The sequence below is a fragment of the Lynx rufus genome, unplaced genomic scaffold (assembly GCF_022079265.1).
Source record: "Lynx rufus isolate CCGP_SWC_20201006 ecotype Redwood Valley unplaced genomic scaffold, mLynRuf1.p SCAF_12, whole genome shotgun sequence".
NCBI lineage: Eukaryota > Metazoa > Chordata > Mammalia > Carnivora > Felidae > Lynx > Lynx rufus.
The window spans coordinates 50,798,289-50,811,673 of record NW_025814826.1 but is presented as its reverse complement, the minus strand read 5'-3'; positions in this window follow the sequence as shown (position 1 = coordinate 50,811,673).

Below are 13,385 nucleotides of genomic sequence, written 5' to 3'. Positions count from 1 at the left end.
AGGGTAGAGGGGCGGAGGGAGAAGAGAGAGAGAATCTTAAGCAGGTTCCATGCTCAGAGCAGAGCCCAGCATGGGGCTCGATCCTACGACCCTGGGGTCATGAGCTGAGCTGAAATCAAGAATCAGATGCTCAACCAACTGAGCCACCCAGGCACCCCATGTAAATTGTGCTTCTTGAAAGCAAAATCATATATAGACAGGACCATTTGTATCTCTGGGTTGTGAGGGATACACTCATAGCCAAACAGCCGGAAAACAATTTTAATATTCCTTCCCCATACACAGAACGCCATTTGTATGCTGACGCATGTAGTCTATAAAGGTCAAAGGTCCACACAAGTCAAAGCTCACTTGTAAGAATCTTTGTGCACTAGATGAGCGTAGGATTCAGGTATGTAAATGAGGAAAATAGAACCACGTGCAGCAGGATGAGGGGAAAAAGAACAGGCAGAGCAAAAGAGGTCAGTATCCAATGAATACAATATGGAATTACTTGGCAGTTTAAACTGTTCACAAGAACTTTGGACCAGGAGAAACAGCGATTTTCAGAGACACAAGGCTTTTTGTAAAATGTACATCGATCCAAACTCAGAACACTCTGGGGAATCATATGAGTTCTTTTCTCCTGGGTGACTAAGATCTGTTACATGTCCCACTTCTCTGTAAGCCTTAACTAGGAGCTAAACTCCATCCAGACATCTCATGGTATCAGTACTTGCCCCATAGTGCATGTATAATCGGTATTTGGTGAGTAAATAGCCTGCTCTCACAAAACCCACTGCCTCCCTCCACCATAATACTGTGAGAAATTAAAATGAACCCTTTAAGTGTCTGGCTCCTTAACTAACTTTAAGCTCCATGAGCTCAAGGACAGTATCACATTCATGTTTGGAGTCCCAGTTGGCAGAGTGAGCGCTCAGGCAATGGATTTTGAACTGAACTGAACAAGAAATTTACAAAAAATAAGCTCTAGCTTGGGTGGAAATAGAGTGGGTAGAGGTACATATAGACCATCTTCACAGAGTCAGGCAGGAAAGGATTTGCAGGTAGATTGAGGTGAACTCAGTCTTGATGTAAGACCTCACAGTCTAGCAAGTTCTGCTGTTATGAGCTGTGTAGAAATTATGTGGTAACAGTATATGAAATATTATGGTTCCATTCTCTGTGTCATATACTTTTCATAGGTTTTGTCAGAAGACAGTATCGAGTTGCAAATAAGAAGATTATCTGCAGAGTATCTTGTACCTTGAAGTTACTTGGAGGTGAGTCTAAATTTTGTATGGTGACACATGAACCATAAGCAAGAGATCATATTCAGAATAGTTCCTTTGGGAGACTGAAGGTTTATTCTAATAATACTGTGATTGCTCAACATCTTTTAGGAACTTCCTTTAAAAACTTTGAAAAATAATTCTCTTTGTAGGTGAATATTATTTTGAAAACAGGCAAAAGTTATCCACACTTTCGTGTCGTGAATGAATATGTGTTATTAACAAAGTAATGCAGTGTTTTGAAAAGAAAATAAGGCATACTAATGCAATTACTGGTATTTTGGAGTTGCTTAAAATCTGACTGAAATCAGTGCCATTAGAAGTCACAAAAATATCTTGGGGCGCCTGGGTGGCGCAGTCGGTTAAGCGTCCAACTTCAGCCAGGTCAGGATCTCGCGGTCCGGGAGTTCGAGCCCCGCGTCAGGTTCTGGGCTGATGGCTCAGAGCCTGGAGCCTGTTTCCGATTCTGTGTCTCCCTCTCTCTCTGCCCCTCCCCCATTCATGCTCTGTCTCTCTCTGTCCCAAAAAATAAAATAAACGTTGAAAAAAAAAAAAAAAGAAGTCACAAAAATATCTTTATCAGAACAATACTGTGAAAATATGTAAAATGCTTTCTAGAAGGACTAATTTGGGAAACAACACTCATGTAAATGCATGAGGTCTGGCCTGCTTGTTCAAGAAAATTCTTGGAACTTTAAAATATGAATCCCATAGGGGCGCCTGGGTGGCTCAGTCGGTTGAACATCCAACTTTGGTTCAGGTCATGATCTCAAGGTTCGTTAGTTCGAACCCCGCATCAGGCTCTGATGCTTGCTGCTGTCCGCGCAGAGCCGCTTCGGACCCCCTGTCTCCCTCTCTCTGCCCTTCCCCAACTTTAACTGTCTCTCAAAAATAAATAAAATATTTAAAAACAAAATAAAATGAAATATGAATACCATATATTTTTCATTTTCCTCTGTGTGCTTTTATAAGGAATGCCAAAGAACAATAAGAGAGAGAAGAAAATAGGAGAAAGCGGTGGAAATTGAGAAATCCTTTGCCAAACAGAGGCACTGACAAGGAGGTTTATGTCAAAATATTTATGGAATTTAGAGAACAACACATGAAATGGTCTCTTAAAAAATGATCTCTAAGTAAAAGGATGTGGGCAGACTTACCAACTTCCTGTGTGAACTTCTATCCTATTGGAGTTTGTGAACCCTACGTATAGTAGTCCATCTATTAAATAATTAGATATTTATTAAGACAGCTGAAACCAGAAAGAGAAAGAAATACAGCTCTATCCCTCCCCTGTACACCCATTGGCTAAGTTGTTTGGGCAGTCAGTGCCATGAAATCATTTGCTTGTGAGAAACCACACTGTTTTTTTCTTTCTCAAGTTTAGGTATGAATAAACCACTCTGAAAAAGCTATCTTATACCATGAAACAGTCACTGTCTAGTTACAGGTTAGATCTCTGCCCTCTACTGGAAAATACTATACATGCACCAGAATGTTTCTTATTTCTAAGTTTATGGAAACCATACATCAATATGTTGATCACAAATCACTGTGTTTCCTTATTTAAATATATCCATATCCTTAATATTTATGAAATTCTCTTCTATTCTCAAGTTTTATTATTTTAGCATATCCTTAAAAATATGTATTTAAGTACTTCTCTACCACAAGACCTCTTTTTCTGTGCTGGCAGTACAAAGAAACGGAGTGGCGTGGTCCCTGTCCTTTAGACCTGGGTAAACATACATGTGCACACGTGTGTAGATACCATGTGCATAATACAGTAGCCACTAGGCACATGTGAAAACTTAGCATTTGAAATGTGATGGGTCCATATTGTAATGTGCCAAAAGTACGATGTACACACCAGATTTCTAGAATAAAAAATACATTAAATGTTAATTGCTTATTTTGATTACTTTTTGAAATAATATTCTGGGTGTATTGTGTTTCAATATATTGCTAAATTAATTTACCTCTTTATTTTACTTTTTTAAATGCAGCTACTAAAAAATTAATATATATGACTCAAATTTTTGGCTCACATTACATTTCAGTTGGCTAGCACTGTCCTAGAAGCTCTAATTTAAGAAATTGATACAAATACATAACTTACTATATAAACATCAATATGGTATATGTAATAAAGGATTATATTTATATCCGTTAAGCATGTTGAATTTATACATCTCCTAAGAGGGAACTGTTACACTATTATTATCATCATTCATCTGTTATTTTTTTAGATAAGCAAACTAAGGCCAGAGAACTTAAATATCTTGACCAAAGGGGAAAATCCATGATTTGAACCCATGTAGGTGGAATTTGGAAGCTGTGCTTTTCATCACCACACCACATGCCGCTGTAAAGAACATGGATGAGGGTACTTCATTGAAGTGTGGCTTCAGAAATGGCTTTTTGGTGTAGCTGAAATATGAGTTGAATTTTTTTTGTTTATTTTATTTTGAGAGAGACAGAGAGAGAGCATGAGCAGGAGAGAGGCAGAGAGAGAGGGAGAGAGGGAGAGAGGGAGAGAGGGAGAGAGAGAGAGAGAGAGAGAGAGAGAGAGAGAGAGAGAGAGAATCCCAAGCAAGCTCTCTACTGCCAGTGCAGAGCCTGACATAGGGCTCAAACTCATGAACTGTGAGATCATGACCTGAGCCAAAATCAAGATACAGACACTTAACCAACTGAGCCCCCCAGGTGCCCCTGAATCTTTAACAATGAATAGAAGATGGTCAGGTAAACCTCTTTCTTATATGAAAATAAATCCATAGAAATGAGAATGTTATTTGAGTACACGTACATGAAAGCTGTCCTAAGGATAAAGGAATGGCAAAATCCTTTATCTCTAAAACCTTTGGGCACCCACAGAGGCAATATGAGATGTAAAAAGGAGCAAGAGAAGGGAAGAGGAGGAGGAGGAGGAGGAGGAGGAGGAGGAGGAGGGAGAGAAGGAGAAGCAAAGGAAGAGGAAAAGGTGAAGTATGTGGAAGAGGAGGAGAAAGGAAGAGAAGGAGGGAGAAGGAGGTGATGTCATTGTTGCTCACAGAGAATTTACATTTGGCTGAAAGTGGAAAATTCTAAGCTTTTGCAACTCCATCACTTTATAAATGTAAAACTCAATAAGTCTATGATTTCTGTGAGTCCCAAAATTGACCTCTTGTTCCAAGTCTAAGGATATTAATTGGCAATCAGTGTGTTTCTAACCCACGGGAGAATCGTCTATGGAAAATAAACTCAATGGTGAATCCCTAGAAAGTTTGCATGTAGACAAACTGAGCCAAAATCAGGACAGTGAGATGCCTGCTTAGTTCAGTATGCGGCACCTTCATGTTTCGGGGCTTTTTGGAGATTTCCTGATAATAATAAAGACAAAAGAACATCATTTTGAATGATTTAAAAAAGGAAGCAGTTTCTTGCCTTCTAAATCTCATCTTCCAAGATAAATGCTTGTGTTCAGGTAAGGGGTTCGGGGCAATAAGGAGAGACGAGGGGACACTCTATTAGTTTCTACACGTGTGAGGAAATGTAGATCCTGGCTCTGCTCACTGCCACGGAGATCTGCTGTTTACAACAAGAGAGACGCAGTCTCCGATCATTACCACAAAAGGGGAAGTTAGGACAAATTGCCAGGAAAGAGTCTAAAAACCCAAATGAAGAGGTGGTGTGGGAAAAAAGAAACAGAGGGTTGCGTTTGGATGATGAAATAAGAGCAGGGATGAAGCTGCCATGTGGGTGAGAACGAACTTCTAACCCCATCGGCCAAGTCTTCCTGGAAGGGATGAGCCTGAGTTAAGATTTAAAGAATGAGTAGAACTCAGCCTGGAGAAAAACTGATTTCAAAGGAATAGCAAGTGGTGGAAACGGATGAACAATGACTCGTGTGGAATCAGAGTGTGGGGCTGAGCAGTTGAGCGTGTCTCAAGCATTGAGAGGAAGGAGTGGGAGACAGATAGGAATGAGGTAGGCAAGCTCACTTCCTGGAAGGCCTTTCAGTCCCTTTTAAGCATCTTGGATTTTACCCTTTAGGCAATGGAAATCACCTAATTGTGTTGGGGAGAGAATGATGTAGTCGGACTTATATAAAGAGAAAATTTCTGTTTACCTCCTTTTCTTTGTTCTTGCAATGGTTCCTCCATTCCAAACTAGCCCCTCTCCCTGTTACTATTTTCCTTTCATCTAACCGACCTTCAGTTTGTAAAAATACCTATGATTCTATTATTTACTTATCCCAATACAATGGGGTATTTTGGAATTTGCTATTTCCCCAAATTAAAACCTACCAACTAATGCTATTTTAGTTGTAATAATAACTAATGTAATTGTAGTATTTAGTTGTAATAATAACTAATGCTATTGTTCAGTGTAACCTTTTGGAAGCTCTGGTGAAAGTCTTGAAATACTTTTGAACATATTCAGTGAATACTTTCTGAATTTCTTGGGTAAAGGCTAATAAGTGCTAGGTAAGATAGAGGCCAATACTCTTTCTTCCATAGCATCTTAGGACATGGGTTCTCTTCTGCTTCAAGAAAGAAGAGACCAGGAAATTGTCTTAAGAGCAGGCAATATGCCTTTCATCTTTCTCCTCCATGTTAATCATAGGCCATTAAATGCAACGTGTATTTTAAAAATAGGAGAATGAATCAGGATCCAATGTCAAATCCTGCCACTTGCTATCTGTATGCTCATGGATAAGATTCTTGATCTTCCAAAATCACCTCCCAGACTGTAATATTAGAGTAATAATACTAGGTGGCGTCTACTGAATCCTTGCTATGTGCCAGCCACTGGCCTACCTTCAGTGCTTTATACTTATGATAGTACTTACTTAATCCTCACAGGCAGTCAATGCTATATCCTCATTCTTATTTTACAAATGGAAACAATGTGGCATATAGAGAAAGACATTCCTCAAAATCCATGTCAAGAAAGTTGCAAAGTGAGGATTTGAAGCCACCGATTCTGATCCAGAACTCATGCGTTGAAACTACTATATCCCTAAAAACCAAATTGGTTAGGGTTCCACTGATGAACAGGTATGATCTTTGTACATGGAGAGCCGTTGGTTGAATTTAAGTAGTACCATTGTTCGGTTTTATTTTGGGATAAAGCTTGTCAGAGTGTGTAAGGTCTAGCACATAGAAATTCCCAGGGAAATGAGTTCTTGTTCATTCCTCCATAAAAAGTAGTGCTGTTCCTCTCTCCATATCCCCACCGCGGGAAGGACTTCTAAATAGATCTATTTTCCTCTTCCCATAACCCCCAATGATAAAGAATTAAAGTAAAATGCAAAACTTGTACCAGATGTTCTGTAGTTGTTTTGGCTTGAATGTCCCTTGGTTTCCTGCACATCGCTTATACTTTGATGCTGTGTCTTCACGTGTTCACATGCACCCCATCTGAAGTTTCTTGACAAGAAAGGGGATAGGCCCGGCATCAAGGCTAACCTCCTGGCCTCATTTCCCTACTGTTTAATTTCCCTTCCCAAGATTCACAAGAATTTCTTGTGTCAGTGCTCACGTGGTCAAAGACAGATGGAAGAAAAGATGGATGGATTACAACCACACCTACCCAAAGTCCTGAATTAAGCACCGTACCTGAGACTTCCAAATTCTGGCCAGAAGTTTAAAACCAAAAGTGTTTCGAGCATCCGTGGTGCTGCCTATATAAACCTAAAATAAACTGTTGATTCAAATAGAAATTGCCAAATGCCTCCCTTGTCTGACACAGTGTAGACTCAATCCAGTGTGGATTCATTACATTTTGGATGATCCATCTATCAGAGAACCTGAAGCAGAGAAATAACTCGTGCAGAAAGAGACCACAGGCGTTTAAGATTCAGGCTAACTAGCAAAGGAAAATGGTTATAAAATAATATAGGCCAAAAGAAAATGTATTATTCATCTTTGCACTAATGTGCTAAGAACAGCAAAAGAATCTTCAGTTTCGATACATGTTATCTCTAACAGTTTTCTAAATCATGTTTCATCCCCTCTCCCATCAGTGATGAGTCCCTAGCATTGCTTCATTTACCTTATAGAAATGTTTGCTACCAAAACTATTTATTTTTATATTGGCTAAGTCTTTTTCTGAGATATATTCTAAACAAATGGTGGCTACTGAGTCTGTCTTCTTCATGTCCTTCCTAGAACAGTATCTACCACATACAGTTTGCTTTTAAAAAATAATATGCTAGGGGCACCTGGGTGGCGCAGTCAGTTAAGCGTCCGACTTCAGCTTAGGTCACGATCTCGCGGTCCGTGAGTTCGAGCCCCGCGTCGGGCTCTGGGCTGATGGCTCAGAGCCTGGGGCCTGCCTCCGATTCTGTGTCTCCCTCTCTCTCTGCCCCTCCCCCGTTCATGCTCTGTCTCTCTCTGTCCCAAAAATAAATAAACGTTAAAAAAATTTTTTTTAAAAAAATAAAAATAAAATAAAAAATAATATGCTAAAAAAATTTAAAAAGATAAAAAATAATATGCTAAATATCTAGTGAGAATGGTATTATGAATCTTACAGTCCTCTACAATCTGGTTCTGGTCACATCTCTGTAAAGCCTTCTATAAATGCACCACGTTCTAGAAACAACAGTGACCCATAAAGTTGCCAGGCTATTGTCTAACATATCCTTAGCTGTCATTAAGTGGATGCCATGGTCATGAACAAGTGCCTACACATTCTTCACAATTACTCTACAGAAAACCATAAACCGACAGCATGTGCATTGCTATCCTAACTGTACATGAGGAATTGTGGAGCCTAGACATATTAATAAGAATTTTTAGAAATTATACTGTACATGTAAATAATCATATCCACATACCTATTTATACTTATATAGTATAACTGCTAGCATGCTAGCATGCTAACATGCTAACATGTATATATATATATATATATATATATACACTCAAATATTGCTCTGCTTTCCAAAGTTCATTTATTTAATCTTTGCACCAAACTTGCGGCTTAAGTGCATTTTTAAATTTGAGACAAAGGAAGTGAAAAGATGTTAAATAAATTGTCTCAATTCACAGGGTTACTCAATGGCAAAACTGGGGTCTGAACTCTGCCTAAGCCCAGGCCCTCATCCGCTACACCCACAGTGTTGTTCTAAGGTTTCTCTAAGCAACTGGCCCCCAGTCACACAGCTGTCACAACAGCTAGACTCTGAACCATGCTTGCCTGGCTTTTTGCTCAACACGAGGCTGCCTTTCCCAATATTCCTATTCTTTGAACTTCAATGTCACTGAAAATATTAGAGCCGATAAAAGCGTTAAGAGTTGACCTAACCTCATTTCCTCATTCAGATCACAGATGAAATGCCCACAGAGGGGGAGGGGCTTGGTGAAAGTCACACAGTAGCTCAGGGAAGGAACTGAGTTACTTCTTCACATTCATCACATGCCATCCACCTTGGGATTTCTTTATAACCTGCTTTATAAGTGCTTTTTGTTTCTAAGACTTGCATCCACTAAAAAATAGCAAGTGAGATAGCAGCTCTAAGGGGGAAAAATGTATAATGGCTTCATGAGATGAAAAGAAGTAAATTAATACAAATTACAGTTCTACATCTTTTTCTTAATTTGTGGTCACATTTATTTATTTATTTTGAGAGGGAGAGAGCACGAGCAGGGGAGTGGCAGAGAGGAAGAGAATCCCAAGCAGGCTCTCGCTGTCAGCACAGAGCCCAGCATGAATTGCGAGATCATGACCTGAGCGGAAATCAAGAGTCAAACACTGAACCAACTGAGCCACCCAGGTGCCCTCATTTTACATCTTTCAAAAAACCCATGCTAGATATCCAGGCAAATCTCCAGCATATTCACACAAACTGGTGAGACAGCATCCATTTATTTACTGGTCTATGCCAGGAGACATTTGTTCTTACAAAGTCATCTATTCATTCAACAATTTTGTGCTAAGTTCCTATTAGGTACCGAGAATCAGGCTAAACTTTAAATTCATTTAGACCAGAAGAACTGTAGGTATCTCCAACTGCAATATCTTCATATCCATGAGCTCATAGAAGGAACCAAATGTTTGTTGAATACATGGGTGAGTGAGTGAGTGAGTGAGTGAGTGAGTGAGTGAGTGAATATGAGAAGGTTCTGTGAATATATCCATCAGGGTGCAAAAACACCAGGCTATATCATCAGTGACAACGTCTCTTTGCATCTCTCCTAGAAGAGACTTTTGAGAGGGTGGCTGGGGTGTGTTTAAATATATAAAATATTGGGGCACTTGGATGATGCAGTCAGTTGATTATCCAACTCAGGCTCAGGTCGTGATCTCATGGTTCATGGGTTCAAGCCCCGCATCAAGCTCTGCACTGGCAGTGAGGAGACTTGTTCGGATTCTCTCTCTCTCTCTCTCTCTCTCTCTCTCTCTCTCTCTCTCACTCACTCTCACTCTCTGCTCCTCCCCAACTAGTGCACACGTGTGTGCATGCACTCTCTCTCTTGCTGTCTCAAAATAAATAAATAAACTTAATAAATATGTAATACAATATTTTTAAATGTTCTGGAAATCTTAACAACTAACAATATGCTTATTGAGCTCTGCTCTTTCTTGCATTATTACTGTTTCACCCGTTATAATGAAGCATTTTTGCTGTGTGGCAAGAAATAAGAATTGACAAGAAGCATGAAAAAGCTGCAGAGACTCCCAAGTCCAAGAAGGCAGAAAGAGAGGCATATTCCTAGCTTTCGTCCACAATAGTTTTCCCTTATAGTTAGCAAAATAAAGAATTGTGGTAGCACTGGTTTTTAAGAAAAATCAAAAAGCAATTCCAAAAAAGGTATTCATAACATTTCTCATCTAACCAGACCTAAGCTTGGCTGGAGCAGCTCTTCACCCACATGAAAAGCAATTCTCCCATGGAGCTTTTTATTAGTGATTACCACTCCCCTTATATGTGTATGCTCTTGGCTGTTTTTTTTCCCCGCATCCAATATGATCAATAAAAATTCAAATGTTATCATGTGCTATCCAGTGTACTAACCAACACACTTGCCGTGCGACATATCTTTCTACTCTTTAAAAATAATCATAGGAGCTGAATATTCTTATACCCATTTTCCAGACAAGGAAGTTGCTGCTCAAACAGTTTAACTTTTCCCAGGCCACAAAAAGCAAGTAAATAATATGACCAGGATTTTAAATCCACATGTCTTATTCCAACATCACAGTGCCTCCTATTGTGCTAGATTGCTCCTGTATCTTCCAACACTTCTGCACACATATTGATACCCTGACAACCACAAGCAGAAAAAATTACTGGTAAGCTGTTCCTCATACAAACATACCTGATAAGTTGGGTCATTGTCAGCTCCTGCGTTGAGAGTTGTGTGATTTTTGGCTATTGCACGGCTCAGTGGCTCAGTGTTTCTTCTTGCCCTGCACCAGCAGTTTAACGATCTCCATATGTTCAGGAGCTCACAGAAAGGGAATTGAGAACAGCTTGATTAGCATAGTACGGGTGTTGGGTAAACTGCTGTCTTAGTTGAAGATATTTTTCTTCATGTTACTCAGCGTGAAGTCTCTCCACAATTCATCAGTTAACACCATGGCTCCTTAGTGACCAAGCACTAAATCTTGGGTTTCAACCCCTTTGGGAATGTTTCACTTACTGATAGATAATCAAGAAGCATTTATTGAGCACCTGCTGTGGGAAAGCCCCAATAGGGAGTTACAAAGAATTATGAGACTATGCAACTTTTCCTCAAAAAATCCAATAGCTACTTAAGGAAAAATGGAAAACTATCAATACAATAGTGGAGAATTAAATTTAGAAGTCAGGGTGAGAAGATACTAGGATGTTATTTAAAATTGACAGTAAAATGAAAATCAAAGTCACTAGGTGCAGAAGAATTTCAGATGTGTTCTCATCACTGGGCTCAGACAGCCAGTGAGCAATTCTTGGAGGAGGGAAGACTTCATACAAGCTGAGTTGAGATTGTACTGGGTGTACTAGATGAAGAGATAAGGGCAGGAAAGAGAATCATGTGAGGTCTGTTTCTATAGAACCGACATGATTGTACAATTTTCCCACTTTTTTGAAACAATGGACAAATGAAATATACTGTTTTAATTGGCTTATAAAGTTAATCTTGGGTTGCCTGGGTGGGTCAGTCAGTTAAGCCTCTGAACTCTTGATATCGTCTCAGGTCATGATCTCAACATTCACAAGTTCAGCCACACTGACGTTGTGGAACCTGCTTGGGATTCTCTCTCTTTCCCTCTCTCTCTGCTTCTCCCCCACTCACTTTCTCTCTTTCTCAGAATAAACAAACTTTAAAAAAAACCCATAATCTTTGTTTCACATAAACTTTAAAAATACCTTGCTGACAGTCATTCAGTCAGAGGTTAAAGATACAAAAGACAACTATTTCTGCCCTTAAGAAGCATATACTCTAGTAGGGGAGGAAGAAAAAAATACATGATTTTAGTAGAATGTTAAGTAGTGTTAAAATACAGATGTATAACTCTGCCTATTAGATTAGAGAAATAAATGCCAGAAAGTATTTGAGAGAATTTCAAAGAGGAAATCTGAAACTACAGGTTCTAGGGAAAGAAATAGCAGTTTTGTTTTTTGAATAAGAGTATGAAGCATATTGTACTATAAAATCATGAAAGTCATTGGTGACATAGAAGGGAGATTGATCTTTATTTGTGAGGCGGTAAAAAACCTTTGGTTATTCGGGGTCTTTGGCTCTTTGGGGAATAAATCCCACTTGATCATGGTGAATGATTTTTTTGAATGTATTCTTGGACTCAGTTTGCTAATATTTTGTTGAGGTATTTGCGTATGTGGTCATCAAAGATATTGGCCTGTAGTTCTCTTTTTTGTAGTGTGTTTATCGTGATTTTGATTTTGATTGTGATTTTGATATTAGGTTAATATTGGTCTCATGGAATGAATTTGGGAGCTTTCCTTCCTCTTATATTTTTGAAATAGTTGATAAGAATTTAAATCTGCTTTAAATATTGGTAGAATTCACCTGTGAAGCTGTCTGGTCCTGGACTTTTGTTTGTTGGGAAGTTTTTTGATTATGGATTCAATTTCATTGCTGATAATTAGTCTGTTCAAATTTTCTATTTCTTCCTGATTCCATCTTGGGAAGTTACATGTTTTTAGGAATTTATCCATTTCTCTAAGTTGTCCATTTTGTTGGCATAAAATTGTTCATAATATTCTCTTGTAACCCTTTATACTTCTGTGGTGTTGGGTGGTACTGGTTGTTATTGCATTTCATTTCTGATTTTGTTTATTTGAGTCCTTTTTGTTTGTTTGTTTTTGATAACTATGGTAAAAATTTATCAATTTTGTTGATCTTTTCAAAGAACCAGCTCATAATTTCATTGATCTGTTCTATTGTTTTTTTAGTTTCTTTTTCATTTATTTCTGCTCTAATTTTTATTATTTCCTTTCTTGTACTGTTTTGGGTTTTGTTTGTCCTTCTTTTTCTAGCTCCTTTAGGTATAAGGTTAGGTGGTTATAGCTGAGATTTTGTTAGTTCCTTGAGGTAGTCCTATATTGCTATAAACTTCCCTCTTAGAACAGCTTTTGCTGCACCCAAAGATTTTGGACAATTGTGTTTTTGTTTTTATTTGTCTCTATGTCTCTTTTGATATCCTCTTTGATTCTTGGTTCACCCATTCATTGTTTAGTAGCATGTTATTTAACCTCCATGTATTTGTGTTCTTTCCAGATTTTTTTCTTGTAGTTGGTTTCTAGTTTCATGGTGTTGTGATCTGAAAAGATGTATAGTATGACTACAGTCTTTTTTAATTTGTTGAGACTTGTTTTATGGCCTAACATGTGAACAATTCTAGAGAACATTCCATGTGCTCTTGAAACGATGGTGTGTACCACTGTTTTGAGATGAGATGTTCTGAATATATCTGTTAGATCCATCTGGCCCAATGTATCGTTCAAAGCTACTGTTTCCTTGTTAATTTTGTTTGGATGATCTGTCCATTGATATAAGTAGGTTGTTAAAGTCCCCTACTATTATTGTATTACAATCAGCTACTTCCCTGATGTTTGTTAATAGCTGCTTTATGTATTTGGGTGCTTTCATATTGGGAGCATAAATATTTACAATTGTT